This window comes from Anomalospiza imberbis, chromosome 2, assembly GCF_031753505.1.
Source record: "Anomalospiza imberbis isolate Cuckoo-Finch-1a 21T00152 chromosome 2, ASM3175350v1, whole genome shotgun sequence".
In the NCBI taxonomy this organism is placed as follows: domain Eukaryota; kingdom Metazoa; phylum Chordata; class Aves; order Passeriformes; family Viduidae; genus Anomalospiza; species Anomalospiza imberbis.
This window is the reverse complement of record NC_089682.1, coordinates 76,839,612-76,856,099: the sequence shown is the minus strand read 5'-3', so window position 1 is coordinate 76,856,099 and position 16,488 is coordinate 76,839,612. Positions and strand designations below refer to the sequence as shown.

The following is a 16,488-nucleotide window of genomic DNA, read 5'->3' as shown; positions in this document are numbered from 1 at the left end:
CTGTGTTGCTATTTTTATTCTCCTTCCATTAAAGCATCATGTTAGGGAATACCAACATTTGGTATTCTCAGGAAGGAAACATTTCCAGAATTACATCTTGGAATCAAATTAATAAAAAAGGTATTGCTGCAAGGACTAAGAATGGCACAACTGGAGGTTTCATGCGCTCATTCATACATATGTACATATGATATGAACATCAACAGCTGTAACTAGTGGAAAAGGCAACATGGTGGGTTACATTTATCTTTTGAAAACTCCCTTCCATCCTTAATTTGTTCCTAATTGGTGAAGTTGTTTGTTTTCTCCCTTGCCATCCCTCTACTTTAGGCTGCCAACCTCCTACTATTAACTGCTCAATTTCTCTACCTCCTCTATTCTTTCCCTTAAATCAAGTCTAATTCCTTCCTGCAGGTAAAGATTTAAGGGGGAAAAAGCAAATGGGCTTCAGGGAAAATCTTAATTTGTCTCTGTGTATTGAAACATTAATCCTCTGCACTAGCAGGTGTAATGGGCACAGTAGCAAGGCACAGGAAAAGCATGGCTGACATGCTGGCATTTTTGTCCTCTGTACAAATGCATTCAGATTTCCAGGCTATCACCTCACACACTTCATTTCTTTCTTTGGCAGCTTTCAGTCGGTTAGTGACTCCATAAATGTGGCAAGCACATGGAAGAGTGTACATCCACTACATACCACAGCACGGAACAGCTTCACTCAAAAACACCATTCCTTTATTTTTAGGCAGAACATTATGAATTTCAGAAAACAGAGAAATGTTAACAAAGAAATGGCAAAGATGCATCAAATTCACATCCAATGCCCTAATGTAAAATTCTGTTATCAGACTCAGAGTTGTGATAGATAGCTTCAAGTTCACTGATTAACCAGCACTAAATCACCAAATAGTTGAGATTGGAATGAATCTAGGGAGTGTGTCCAGCTCAACCCTCCTGCTCGAGCAGGGTCACCTGAAGCAAGTTGCCTGGATCTATGTCCAGACAGTTTGTGAATATCTCCAAGGAGGGAGACTCCACAGCATATCTGGGCAACCTGGTTCAGGGCTCAGTCATCCTTCACAGTAAAAAGGATTTCCTTCTGAAAGGTGTTCATAGAGAACCTCCCATGTTTCAGTTCGTGCCTATTGCCTTTGGGCCTGTCACTGGGCACCACTGAGAAGAGTCTGGCTCAGTCTCCTTTGCTTCCTCCCTTCAGGCATTTATACACACTCATGAGATCTCTCCAAGGCTTCTTTTCTCCAGGCTGAGCAGCCCCAGTGTACTCAGCCTACGCTCAGACAAGAGATGCTCCAGTCCTTTAATCAATCTTGTAGTCCTTCACTGGACTCTCTCCAGTATGTCCATGTCTCTCACATACTGGGAAGCCCAGAACTGGACACAGTACTCCAGATGGTGCCTCACCGGTGCTGATTAGAGGGGCAGGACCACGTGCCTCAGCCTGCTGGCAACGCTTTCCCTGATGCAGCCCAGACACTGTTGGCCTCCTTTACCACGAGGGCGCACTGCTGCCTCATCTTCAGCTTGTCCACTCGGCCATCCCTGTCCTTTTCGGCACAGCTGCTTTCCGGATGGTTTGCCCCAGCCTGTACCTGGGCATTTTAGGGACTGTTCTTCCCAAGGTGCTGGACTTTAGATTTCCTTCGATTTTTTTTTTTTTTTCCCGGAGGTTCCTCTCTGCTCATTTCCCCAGCCTCTTGAGACCCCTCTGGATGGCCACACAACTGTCTGGGGTCCACTCCTCCAAGTCCTTTATCATCTTTAAACTTGGTGAGTGTACACTTGCTCCCAGCATACAGGTCATTAGAGAAGAGGAAAGTCAGTTCGTTTTACTGAACATTCCTTCATGTCAGCCAGTGCTACTGCAACAAGCAATAAACCCTGTGCTTAACAAGTGATGGAACAGCAGAGTGCTGCATTTCCAGAATATTCTACAGTTACTTCTGAGGAGACTGATATTAACAAAGCACCCCACGGCAAGTATGCCTTAGGGCACTTATTCCTCTTTCAGGTGAATTATTTGCTACTGGAGGTTACACTCAACCTCAAAAATCCAGTAATTCTATTAAAGAAATCTATCTATGTTTTTGTTTCAAATTATCTTTCTTCCTTCTTTATAAACTCAGAAGGCAAAAGGCAAAATTTTACATCTATATATATCTAGATCGAGATATAGATATAGATATAGATAGATATAAAATGTTGCTTCTCTACACTGGAATGCCAGGCTGTCATAATTCATAACTGATCTCTCTTTGGTTTTCAATCTTCTGCACTAGGAGGACCATAATGCTGGGACAGGGAAGGATTTAAGCAAGACATGTCTTCTGATTTCAGGATGGACTGCCAGAAGGTTTTCAAGAGAAAAACTACAATTAGACAGGAAAGCTGGTGAAAGTTGAGAAAGATGGGAAATGGATGAGGACTGAGAAAGTGGAAGGAGATGAATGATACACAAGGCTGGCTTGCAAGAGGAAGTGCAAATGCATCAAGTGCAGAGCTGTTTCACAGATTCCAGGAAAGCTACCTAACAAAGAAAGCAAGCAAAGATTCTGCACAGAGGTCCAGAAATTCAGTATATTCTTACAGACATTAGTGTGTCATACCTCCTCACATACTTGGGAAATTTATGGCAGATATGCAAGCTCAAATTATCCTCAGCTTGGTGTATTCTTGATATTGAGACCAGCATATCTTTTATCCATTGTTTCTGCTAATCTCTTAAAACAAAACAAAAACCAAACAAAACAAAAAACTAAAAAACAAAACCAAAAACAACCTCATGAAAATAATAAAAAATTATGGCCAGCCACGTGCTTCTAATAAGCAATGCTTATTATTTCAGAATGGCACAGACCTAGGAAAAAATGGAACGATGAGTTGAGAGTAGCACAGATTGCGGTTACATACCTATATGCACAGCTGGTACATCATGTATATTGCCTGCCCTCTTCTGAAACATGCTTTTGATTTAACTTGTACAGGTTTTAGAATGGGATTATGACACAGAAGTAATGGAGAGATCTTACTTCTTCACCTTGCACTGTTAAGTGCACTACCATATCCAGAAACATAAGTAGTATTTTTCAGAAAGTTAAAATATGAGAATTGGAGAAGAAGTAAAAAAATATTATTAAGTCTCTAGAAAGCATGTTTATAATGTGGAGTTTATGGAGTTTGACCTATGTAGGTGATTAAGAAAATGGAGAAAGCACCTGATGAATCTGTCCAGTATTCCAACATTTGAAATGACTGATTAAAGAAGGAAGGTGTGACAGATCCTTCCTACTAAGTGACTCTTACTGGGGAGCCCAAAAGTGGACAGAGCACTACAGGTGTGGCCTCACCAGTGCTGAGTGGGGGAAGAACAGCCCTCCTAACCCAGTCCAGGATACCATTAGCTTTCTTTGTCACTTATGTTCAGTTTAGTGTCCACCAGGACTATTTCTGCAAAGCTGCTTTCCAGCTTGTTATCTGCCAGCATGTGCTGCTGCATGGAAAGGAGACGAGTCAAGTTGAGAGAGTCAGAATAAGCAGGTTTCTTGAATGTATATGAAAGATCCAGCATATAATACATTTGTACTGTAGAATAGAAGGGGACTCATTTAACAAAATATGAGGGGGAAAACAAATTATGACACCTAGCAAGAGATTCTGTGTGGAAAGAAAAGCCAAGACAAAGCCAAGGAAAGGAAAAAAAATGCCCAGTATCCTATTCCTTTATCACTAGATAGTTTCTTGAAAGAATTATGAGTAACCTCATCTTCTATTTCTCAAGTTGCCTATGGCAACAGAGCATATTGTGAGCAAGGCAGAAGCCTTTCCTAGTAGATCAGACATCCAGAAGCAGAGGATCTTAAAACTGCAAGATCTTCTTTCTTCAGAGATTTTTCTTTCTGTGCCTGAGATACGGTGCAACATCTGCAGTCCAATTACTGTTTGGAGAGTGACACAGCTGAGAGTGGATTGGATTGGATTGGATTGGATTGGATTGGATTGGATTGGCTGAAACTGGCAGAATTACGCTGAGGGATAACAACAGGTCACGCGGCCAGTCATCTTTGTCCAGCTGTATTGGAAAAGATGATTTAAAATAATGAACTCCTCTGTAACAACTTGTTCCTTCTTCTGCTTTAATTTAATCAGAGTTAGAACTTATACTTAAAAGGCTTAAGAACTTAAAAGGCTTAAAGCTATTGCTTAAGAACTTTGAAATCATGGGAAAGCAGGCTAGAAGTGCTCAGGAGTGAAAACTATTTTGCAGACCTAAGCATTTATAGAAATTCAATTAGACTTTTAAGAAGGTGGTTTTTTAATTGAGTCAGTGGTTAAGTCCCTCAATATTATGTATGCACCCAGAGCAGAAAGTGTATAAAAACAACTCAGTACAGCAACATAGAAGGTTTTATCAATGAAAATACAAAAATGCTTGATCAGCATAACACACTGAAACATCAAACCCCAGCTTCCCCTAAAGAGATGCAAAGCGGCCATATGATCCCAGAACACAGAGTTAGGAACCATGGCACCTACTTATCTCCTAGTATCAGTTTTACCACTCCTAAGCTTCCTCTCGCTGGCAAAGAGTGAGTGGAAATCTGGATTCAAGGGTATCACATCCCAGACACCCATCACCAGAGGAATTTCAGGCTGCTGACTGTATCTGCCCTCTCTAAAGCCCAGCACAAACACCTGCAGTGGCTGTACGCTGCTGAGGGAAAACATAGTTATGTCTGATGATGACGGTCCCCAATCTTGGGTCTTTGTCTTTCTCCTCTTTCTCTCAGCAGCCCCCACAGACCCCGTATAGGCCTGGCGGCCCAAACCCCCCCCCCCCCCCCCGCCCCCCAGCCTCTCTGAGGTAGGGAGCACGGCTTGAACTGACATCACGGGATCCTTTGGGCTCCACATCAACCACATCAATTTCACTAGAATTACACATCGATTTTATTCTTTAACAGCCGAGGCTGCGATGCCGGCACGGCGGGCTGAGGCACGAGGTCCCCCTGCCGGCTGCGGAGGCCGCTCCCTCGGCCCGGCGGCCCCGGGGCCGTGCGGGGGCTGTGAGGGGCTGAGAGGGGCTGTGCAGGAATGTGAGATGGCTGTGAGAGGCTGTGAGGAAGCTGTGAGGGGCTGCGAGAGGCTGTAAGGGGCGGCTATGAGGGGGCTGTGAAGGGCTGTGAGGGGTGGCTGTGAGGGGCTGTGCGGTGTTGTGCGGGGGCTGCCATCAGGGCGTGCTGAGGGAGAGCTGTGGGGTCACAGAGCCAAGGGCTGGAGGTGCCACCAGGAGGGTACCAGTGCCCTCATACACCCAATGGGGTCAGCAATGAGGTCGGACTGGGCTGCCCAGGACCGTGTCCTGTCAGGTCCTTTAAACAGAAGCATGGAATCACAGAATCAATAAGGTTGGAAAAGACCTCCAGGATCACTGAGACCAACCCTTGACCGACCACCACCACATCAGCCAGACCAGAGCACTGTGTTCCACATCCAGTCTTTCCTAAAATACCTTCAGGGACAGTGACTCCACCACCTCCCTGGGCAGGCCATTCCAATGTTCAAACCATCCTTTCTGGGAAGAAATTCCTCCTGATGTCCAACCTCAACCAATCCTGGTACAGCTTGAGACTACATCTCCTCCTGTCATTAGTTGCCTGGGAGAAGAGGCCAACAACACATCTGGCTACAACCTCTTTTCAAGTAGTTGCAGTTAACAGTAAGGTCTCCCCTGAGGCCCCTTTTTTGCAGGCTAAACACCCTCTGCTCCCTTAGCCACTCCTCATAGGACTTATGTGCCTGATCCTTCCACAGTTTTTTTGCCCTTCTCTGCACTCAAGGATGGAAATGGCACACACTCCCAGTAGTACTTGTTTGCTCTGCTGCTTGAGTGTCGTAGAGAAAATTTTTTACCTCGCACCAAGCCTGAGCTGCTCTTCTTTCAGTTTCTGGCTGCCATATCTGATCCTCTCACCATGCACCCCTGCAAACAACCTGGCTCCATCTTCTCAATAACCTCCGTGTGGTTGTTGGAAAGATGTGATTTGATATCTCGTCTCCAGGCCAAACAGAGCTCCCTTGTCCTCTCTTCACAGTGCAAGTGCTCCAGTCCCATCACCACCAAACTTGCACTAATTTACCTATGTCTTTCTTGCATTGGGGAACCCAGGAGTGGACAGGCTATTCTAGAGGTGGTCTAAGAAGTGCTGAGCAAAGAGCAGTAGCATCATTCCCCTCACACAATCTACTGGCAATGCTGCTGTCAGTACAGCCCTAGCAAACATCAGCCTTGTTTGCTGCCACTCTTTTGTCACGAGATACAGGGACAGAAGTCATCTCACCAGCATCTTCCCCTTTCCACCTTTTACCCAGAGCAGCTACAGCTCTTTGGGACATGAGGTATCAAGTGCCTATGCATTCACTCTGCTGGGGTTTGATGTTGTACTGTAGTTTTCTTGTCACTTCTCCCCCTCCACTCAAGCCTGCGTCATGATCAATCCCACAAGACTAGCCCATTCTCGACAGGTTCTTTGCAATTTGCTCCATTCTCATTCTGGGAAATTTTCATGTAAAGCTAGAAGAAAATACAGGGAAAAGGAGAATTATTCATGTGAACAGAACTCTGAGGCAGTCAAGGCAAAGACAATGTGGGACAAGAAGACTGAGGTTTAGAAAAGAGGGGAAATTAATTATAAGGTGTGTTTGAAAGTCTAAGGCTATTCAGACAACTGAATGCAACAGGAACAATTGAATTTATCTAGATAAATGAGAATATAGATGATAGCCTTTTGGAGACAGGGACCGAGACTTTCTAAGGGGAAAGTTCCTATTTAATAAAACTTGCAAACCTTGCAGGTGAAAATTGCAGCTGATAGAAAGCAGTTTTCCTCTCAAATAAATCATTAAGAATTCAAAGTATACTCTTAAAAGGGAAATTATTTTAAAAGTATTTGTAAAACCTTGAAAAAATCTAGCCAAAGAATTTAATTTCAATAGTGACAGTACAGTACAATCAAACAAACTTGGGAACAGAATGAGAACATATAAAAAACCAAAAAAAAATCCTTTTAAATTTTTTATTATTTCCCCCTCACCCCCAACTTCCAAAGACAATCTTTGCAAATTGTTTTCAGCATCTCCAAGAGAAATTTTTAAATCTATTGAAAGTTTCTGTTCTAATACCAGAGGTTTCTCTGCACTGAATTTTCCTTGTGAGCTGATTTTAACTGACCTAAAGAGAAGTACTCAGAGATTGATCTACCAGACCTGATAATTTTGGTTATCAAACACAGGTCATTAGACACATATCAAAATAAGTATATGGTGGGTTTTAAGCTTCATAGTACTGTACAACCCCATTGTGTATATTCTTCTCCATCAGCTTTTTCCTAACTGTTTTATTGGTGTAAATAAGTACAATTTCAGAAATAAGTAACAATATGAAAAAAAGTAATACCAGTAAAAGAATGAATGTCAGGCTATAAAAGACAAGGTCAGACAAAAAATCTCCATCAGACAGAACTGGAAGAAGCCAAGAGGTGTAGCACCAATCCTTTCAGTTTACATTAACACTCTGTACTTCTGAGACATGGAAATCCATTTTTTTACATGCCTCAGACAATTCCCAAGCATTTCATAATATGAACCCTAAGGGGAAGGCTCCAGGGTCACAGTTATCACACACCTACAGTGACTCCCCCATGCAATGCAGAGTGGTGCTGACAAAAGCGTTAAGCTGGGTAGGGGTGTCACAATGACATTTTGCAGAGCATTCTTTGCCACATTTCTTCTTGAGTTTAACACCTTAAGGTGTAAGATAGTGTTATCATGTCCTCACATGATAATGCAATGTTACAGTCCACAAGCAAAGGAGATGAAGGAAGAAGTCACATGATTGTGGATTTTTAACAGCCAATTTTTTGCTTGCTCTGGGCATTTTAGGAGGTAAACTGTGGAGCACATGGGATTTAAAGACTTGGATATGTTGCCATAATTATATATTTATAAATGGCTTTATATAAAAATGTTACTTACCTGTTACTGATCTTCTCTGAGACACTTTTGTGTACATTCCTGCTCTGGCTATACAAGCAATATTAACAGAAATTTTTGCCTTGATAAGATTTGAAAAACACTAAAAACTCCTACTCCTTTTTCACCTCTTTCTCCCTCTCACATGTCCAGGAAAGAGGAAAAAAAAGAAAGAACAAAAAGGAGTGTCCCACCAATCTAGTCATGGCAGCAGCTCTGCATGTTCCAAGAGTACACAATATTCTGGAAGAAAGCCATCCTTATCACTTGGGTTGTTGCAATTCATACCTTGATTGTAGTAGGACCATATTTTTTCTAATTTTCACTATAAATATCTGAATAATTTGAAGTAAAATAACAATCTCTGTGCTGATCTTGCCAGCTCTTAGGTCTGGGACCTTTGTGGATGGACAAAACATTACAAGGCAGTTCCAAAACACTGAAAGGCAAATTGCACAAGAAGCTTAAAAATCATGCAGAGAAGTATTATTCCTGATTCAAGAGAACTTAAAAAGCCTCTAATAAGTCTGTTAACAAATACAGTATATTGGACAGCAGGCAACTGCAATGGGTCTTTTCCTTTCTTTCTCTTCCAGGTGATGTAAATGCAATCAAAATGTTCATGTGAAAAGATGAGGAAGACAGCAGATCACCACAGGCTTTGAGCATTAGTTAGGTAAACCTAGATTTTGGTGCATTAGGACCTTCAAAGTAGTTCAGTGAGAAAAAAAAATCAGAAAAAAATTCTTTTGCGTACGATGGCAATACTGCTTCTCAGCATTCAGTGGGAGGATGCACTGCTTTTAGTTTAAGCAAGTACTCCAATATAGCTGGTAGAAATATAGCAGTTTCAGGAAGAAGTGTGCTAGATTTCACACATAATAGAGAACACAGATTGTTCTGACCTGTGTGCCCAGTCCCACTGATTAAAATGCCAGTTATGAAGAGGAAGAAGCTTACTCTAGTCTTCTTTCTGAGAGCAGGGAGCAGCGGATGTGATTGGGCAGGTGAGTGATAGAGCCACTCTTGACTAATCTGAAGAAGATCTGTGAGAAGAGGTAAAATTGTGGAACTTTGAACTAGAAAATATAATGGGCCCTGGAAACAATCTTTCATGAATCATGCTGGCTGGGAATTAGAAGAAAAATCACAGGCTCATCTTTCTGGTAAGTACACATAGACCTGTAAAAAGAGGTGAACTTACCCGTGTATATTTGCATATTTGGAAATGTGGGTGTTCTGTGCTTTTTTACACATGAAAGAGTAAAGATGTTCAAAGCTTCATTCTGTTCAGCAATTTCTACAGCAGAATGCTAGGTACAATTTATTTCAGTAAAAGAGGGGTTATTGCCCTGTTAGTCATCCAGCCTGATGTAAAATTAAATAAGGGGGATTTTTTTTTTAAACTAAATACAATTTCTCGATTCGTAAATTAAAGGAGGAATCTGCCACTTTAAGTCATAAGAAAAAGAATTGCAGGCTCATCCTCTAAAATGTCCCTGATGAGAGTGAAAACCAAGTCACTGGTTGTCCCGGGATGACTTTATGATGCTTGTATCCCCATTTGTCTGTTTAGCCCAGAAAAAAGTTTTGCACCTTTAAGACTAGTTCCAAGAACAAAAGTGGGGAGAGAAGAAGTGTGGAGTTTGTTATCAAGAACTGCACTTGCTCCCCCGCATCCTTCTCCTAGACTGTTGTCTGCAGCACAGACAGACATCGAGAGAGAGCTCTCCTTTACTTTAAGTTAGTTTTTAGCTAGCTGAGGCAGAGAAGTTCCCTGGACTGTGGTTTGTTTTTCTTTTTCTTAGAACTGTTTAAACCTGCTCTAGACTGAAAACCCAAAAGAGCATTGGCAGTTCTCACCTGTGGCCCACTGGGGCCTGGCCTGGGCCACGGCATTTCCTAGCGCTGGATGGACTGATAAGAGACTGAGTAAGCCGCGCTACAGCCTGTGGAGGAGACTGTCTGAGTTTGTCATCTCTTCAGAGTGGCGAGAGGTTTTGTTGTTTAATATTGTTCATTTTTTTGTGCTAGTGATTGCTTTGCCTGTTAAATAAACAGTTTCTCTCCATTTTTCTCCAAGGAAATCTTTTCCCGAACCAAATGAGAGAAGAGCTACTTAAATTTGCTTTCTAGGAGAACCCCTTTGGAGGTTTTCTCCCAAATTTGCCCTAAACCAGGATGCTGGTGTTGTGGATCTCAGCTACAGTAACACATTCCAAGAATGAGCTGCAATGGAGTCTCAGACACAAGGAAATGTACCTGGGAAATCGTTAACTTCAGCAAGGGAGCCATGTCAAGACTCTAGTTCTCTGTGTGTCACATTTATTCTGTATAGGACCAATTCACTACTGAAATATCTGAGAAGGACCACAGCAATTTTTTAACATTGCCTACAGAGAAATGGTTCAAATTAAATTAGAAGAATGGCTGACTAGTTGAAAATTCCAAGAAGCTTATTTCCTGCATTTGAAAGTAGATAGGAAAAAATAAAATGGCTATTTCCATTAGCTACAATCTGATTTATAATCTGGCACAAATGAAACATTTCAGCAATAAGGAAAGCCTGGAATTGAAATGATGGAGCTAAGTGGTTCCAGAGAAAAGCTGAGAAAACACTAACTTTGAAATACTGAAACTGAGAAAAAGCTAATTGGGGGAAGGCATTTGTGAAGGTCCTAGTATCTTTGTAGCACTGGGGTTTATGTCAGGGCAGATACAGCTTTGGAGAAATTAGCATTGGAATTATCTAGACATTTAGGTGCTTTATTTGTCAGCATCACAGCATTTCCCAAGAGAAGTAGAAAAGTACTGTCACACTGCAAGAGAACTAAAGCACAGAGTTAAGCAATTTGACCAAAGTCATTCAGGAAAGTTGTGAAAAAGCAAGGTACAGAATCTGATCTCCTAAGACTCACTCCACTCTCTAATCCATCCACCAGGCCATTCTTCCTTGTTGAGCCAACTGCTCCACAACTGATCACAGTCAGTGCAGGCCACTTTTCCAACAGGAAATCAACATTCTAGGCTTTGCTTGAGCTGGGTTAAGAAAGGATGTGCTTGTATCTGAGTCGCAATTGGATAATAAGCATATTTAGAACCTGGGCAGACTTTGGTCTGCAAGGGAAAAAGAGCACAGTGGAGGAAACAAGTCAAGTCAGAGGCTTGCAAGTAGCAGTTTGACAAATGTGGACTAAAGGAAGCATTGTTTTATTGGTTTGATTACCCCATATTCTTGTCAGAATATGCTTTTGCACTATCTAAAGCAAATATCCCTGCTTGTCATTCGTCCAAGTGAATACACCTAATCTTCTATTAATAACTTTGTTTCTTAAACCAGCCATTGCAATTTCTATGGCATCTTAATTCTCAAATATTGTACATGTGCAGTCAGTAGACAGCAGTGTTAATAGATTTTTACATAATAAACTTTTTATAGTCATTCACTTCCCAGACACCCAAGGAAATGCATCATTTCTGCAATACAGTGCAGAGACAGCTAATGGGAAGTTCCAGGAAGTTGGCAGCAAGCAGTAGGGATCAACTTCCAAACCTGATCAGGAATTTTTGAGCTTTACCATGCTGAGGACCACATAGCAATAGACACATTTCCTTGCAAATTATTTCATGTCTCATTTGCAGACCACAGAGAAGAAACTTTCTTGTGTGCTTATCCATGTGACTAATTGATGCCTCCAGTAATTCCAGCCTCTGTTAAAAAAAAAAAAAAAAAAAAGGGAGAAAAAAGAATGCACTCATGTTATCATCTCCTCGTCTTACTTGGTCAGGCCTCATACTCAGAATACCTGCATCAGCACCTTTTTTTCTGTGCTGGTCTTGCTGACCTGCACCTTTTGACAGCTATTGATAAAAAGCTGGTTACCACCAGGTGATGATATGTTTGTTACTGACAAGCAGCATGGGCTCCCAGGCCCCCATGTGAGGAGTTTTGCAGTGCTTTTGAACACAGTGCCTCTTAAAACTGGTTATGGTTTTTCTGAAGTAACACTGTTTATTAGGAAAAGCCAATTCTTTTAAATCAGTCCTGCTGGTGAGAAAGTACAGCTTTTTATTAATTGACTCAGTAAAATCTTGGGAAAAAATTATGTGGTTATGCTATCTGAATTTAATATTTTCAAAATTAGGCATTCTTCTTCAACTGGAATACGTTTTAGTTTCCAACATTTATGTTTTAAAAGGTTTAAAATATTTGGAAGTTCAGATGGAAGAAGTGGTTTTCAAAATCAGTAGAACAATATGTCAAATCTCCCCTATTATTTTTTCCCCACAGAATTTCCACTCACTCTTTTTTGTAAGCTTAGGGTCTTTGTGACACTTCAGGAAGAAGAGATACTTCAAAATCAGACCCTCACAGAATCCAAAACTGCTTTAGACTTATCTGTAAACTGCCTACCCAGATACTGCAAATCAGGCACTCTTCCAAAGTGGTCCTTACTAGGGCCTTTGCCAATAACTTTGCCTATTTTCTGAACATCTGCTTGAGTTTAGTGTGCTTCATTTAAACTCGTAGGCATTTGGCAACATGAATACATTCCATCATGCCCTTTCCTGTAGATCACTTTGGTACTCTAGGTGTTGCGCAGACTTTCTAGATCAAAGAAACAACCACTTCATATTTCAGTTCCAGGATCTACAGTACTGTAAGAACAATCTGGTCTATCTGTTCAGTACTGTGCTATTTCTAGCTTCATTCCTCATTGATAAGGGCAAGTAGAGAGATATGTAAGCACTTAAAAGCATGAATCAAATCTGAACTTGGAGCACTGATGTTTAGTAGAAACATGGACAAAACATGCCTAGCATTGCTGTTGTCAAGCTCTGTATCCAGAAAATAATTTCTTTGATACTGATGATCAGTACCCCAATGTGTGGTGTCCCAGGTGGAGAGCTGATACTTAGGGCTCAGGGACAAAATCAGAGCCTGCAGGAAGGCTAAGATTTCAGCAACAGTACTGCTGCTTTGTCTAAAGGTGTGTGTTTTGGTATATGTGCTCTTACAAAGGCGGGCAGAGTAGAGGTAGAAGTACCTTTTCATCCATTAGAACACAAAACTGAGTGTTGACTATCTCATCTTTAAAATGGGAGTAATAATAATAATAATATTTCATTACCTGCGTAGGCATCAGTCTTCCCTTTGGTATATCACATTACAAAGTAATCTTTTGATAGTCTTTTGGTTACAAGGAAGCATTAGCCTTGTCATAAACACACTACTAAAAATTATTTGGCCCTTTTAAAAATTAAATCTTTGGTGTTGTAAAAGCAAGGTCCACAGAGAAAGGCACAGTCTCTGCTTTTGCCAGCCCTTACTTTCTGATTGCGTGACTTGACTTTGCACCTCAACTCTTTGTACATTAGTGTCCCTGATTGTTAGATAAGGTAATGGTCCCTAGAGTTACAAAAACGCTTTAGCATCCCTAGACAAAAGGTGATGTACTGTGGAAGCACAAAGAATTATTTACATGAGTTAAAAAATAACTTTTAACCTTTGATCTTGAAGATCTATTTCATGTGTGCACCATATGCTCAAAGGCCTGACTGCTTCAGCTTCACCTTTTTTCTGTGGATGCACTCTTTGATTTCACAGCCCTTATGCTTTTAGCTTGATGGCATCCAAGATGTTTCTTAGCAATCATATTCTGCCAGCAACACACATTTTTTGCTCCTCAGGATCTGGGAAATTTGCTTCATTCCTCTCTTTTCCACACTGCTCTTTGGAGAAGTTAACCTCTGAAGAAACCCAAGCAAACAAACAGAAATCCCACAAGCATAAGGGATTTGCAGCATGTTGAAAATGCATAGGGGTGGAAAAACAACTCCGTAGTTGTCAGCTGAACCGGATCCAAACAGTCTGATCAAAGATGATAACTCGACTTTGTTTTGTGCAAAAAGATCTTTGTTTACACATTGGGGACAAGGGGAAACCATTAGCAACATTGAAGTAACTGGCCTGGAATAAAAAATGTGGTGGCTAGAAGAGAGGAGCAGCAGCCTGCAGAAGAAATTAAATTTTTGCAGGGCTTCTGGTGACAAAGGAAATGTTATGGAATGTGTAATGTTTATTTCAGGGCAGTTTTTTTTTTAACTGATGCCTTGCCTCTAATATTTTATTTAGAGAATGTTGTGTGTCTGTGAAAGGGGCAGGAATAGAAACAGGCATGGCCATGAACACCTCACTAATGACTATGCTGAAAGAGTTATTTAAGAAAGAAACTGCTTGCTCAAGCCAAAGGGTCACAAAGAGAATGTTAACATGGGGAAGGTAGAAAACAAGACAGCAGCCTTGTAGTGAAAACTGTGAGTTAAGCCACAGGAGCGGAGGAGTGCAGGAGTGCAGGAGTGCAGGAGCAGGAGAGGAAAAGGCAGATTCTTTCCCTGCTCTCCTAATGTCTACCTTTCCTGTCCAGCAGTCAGTTAGCAATCACATCGCTCAGGACTGTCTCGCTGGTGACTTGATCTCACAGCATAATGAATCCAGGCCCCCTCTCCACCCCTACTTCCCTGGTTCCAGGCTGCCTATGCAGGTGAGAGCAGCCATCCCCAGTTGTACTAAAGGTCCAGTTAAGAAGGCAGCACAGTGCCCCTGTAGACCAGTGACAAATGCTGAGGGAGGGAGTAAATGAACAGTCCAAATGTAGTTCAGCTATCTCCCAGGTTCTAAAATCCACCAGTTCTAGTCCTCCCTAAAAGCAAAAACAGTCACGAGGGAGGCATTGAAATGGCAAACTTATCTTTTGTTTTTTCCAACCCAGTCATGATCTTTCTGACCTCTACCATAACATATCTCAGCTGCCTCATTTCCAAGCTGAACAGCATATTTAATCTCTGCCTGTACGTAAGCTATTCCAGTTCACTGACAATCCTAATTCTTTTGTACCTCTTCTAGTTCTAGTATATCCTGTTTTTAGTGGGAAAGACCACAGCTGAGGACAGCATTCAGGATGTGGATGTGACAGTCTTTTAATCTTCGCATGGCATCTTCTAGCCTACCACATTCAACAAGAAGCTGAAAGGTAAACAGCTGGTAGCTGAGATGCAAGCAGTTGTAATCACTGTAAGTCCTCTTGGACTGCATAAGTACTTCTAAAAACAGTAAGTAAAACAAATAAAACCATCTACCATTAAAATAAAAAGAAGAAAAAAGCCAATGCAAATTACAAAATTTTTGCCATCACCCAAAGCAAACCAGCAGTAGAAAAATAAGTTTGAAAAATGTTACTAACACCAAGCTACAGTGCCAAGTGTTGTCTCCTGTCTTACAAGATGATGGATGATGGGTTTAATTCAAGCTCCAAGCAAAATTATTGGATTCTGGGAAAAGTTAAAAAATTAATAACTACAATATTTTCTGAGGGTTGAAAGTGCTACTAGAAAAGCAAACAACTCAAAGCAAGCGTAAAGACTAAAAGAGAAAGAAAACAGTGAAAGCAGTAAGTGTGACAGCTACTGATGAAGGACTACGCAATAATCAACATAAAGAAAAAGGTAGAATACTAATATTTTGACTCTGGAACACTTAGAATAGTTTTAGGGAACCTCAAGGAATAGAGGGATACTTTCAGGCCATTTTCTACAGCTATTTCTCCTGGTTCTAGCAGATTCCCTTTCCCTCCTATCCAGCCTCTTTAGTCATGGTGATACCAATGTTTGTGAGTCTGTATAGGAGACAGGACCAGATTAAACACATACATATTTTTAATTTTGACTCTTTAGTTGGATCTATTTCCCAATTTCCTGTCCAGCTCCACAGTCAACCACACCAAAGATAGAGGGGTAATGAGTGTTTGAGTCTAAGGGAGGCAAACAGGAATCCCTTGACCTTGTATCTCTGCTTAGGACGATTTTCTTGGAGCCATAGCTTCAGATTCAACCAGGTGCTAAATATCCATATAGATACTTATATATTCATCTAAGTATCTTGTTAGGCTCTTTCTTTTTGATAAAAATCCAGAACTATTGGGGTCAAGTCTTTTTGTTTATTTCTACAGTAACTTAGTTATTGAATCAGCCACCAGGCAGAAATGTGCGTGTGCCTGTGGAATCAGTCAGGTAAACTGACCAGTCACTGACAGATAATGAGGTAAAGAAGATTGTACCAAGATTTGTTACAGACAATTAGACCAAGTCACAGCTGGTAAGGTGGAAAGGTTTACAAATGCCCAGCACTAAAAGCCTGTGGAATAAATCAGTGCCCAGCAGGACAGAGACTGTTTGTTTGTGAAGTTCCTCATTTTTGTAACTATTTGCAACTTATCTCTGCAATACTGGATGAGGATATTAATTCAAGTGAGTTGATTCCTATGTACAAAGGGGAGGCAATACATAAACAAGTGTGGTTTTGGAGCAAAGAGCTTTCCAAGAAGCAAAATACTTCATTACTTGAGGCATCTTGTCATGGGAACTATTAAGACTGATGTAGAA

General features: G+C 41.2%; 1 protein-coding gene across 1 annotated transcript in view; it reads left to right on the top strand.

Moving 5' to 3' along the window:
• Nucleotides 1-9,849: 9,849 nt before the first annotated feature.
• Nucleotides 9,850-16,488, top strand: part of CASR (calcium sensing receptor) — an 89,133-nt gene continuing 82,494 nt past the window's right edge. Inside the window, exons 1-2 of the mRNA XM_068181857.1 lie at nucleotides 9,850-10,033; nucleotides 14,960-15,080. The gene's annotated coding sequence lies outside the window, so the exon portion shown is untranslated. The remainder of the gene's footprint in view (nucleotides 10,034-14,959; nucleotides 15,081-16,488) is intronic.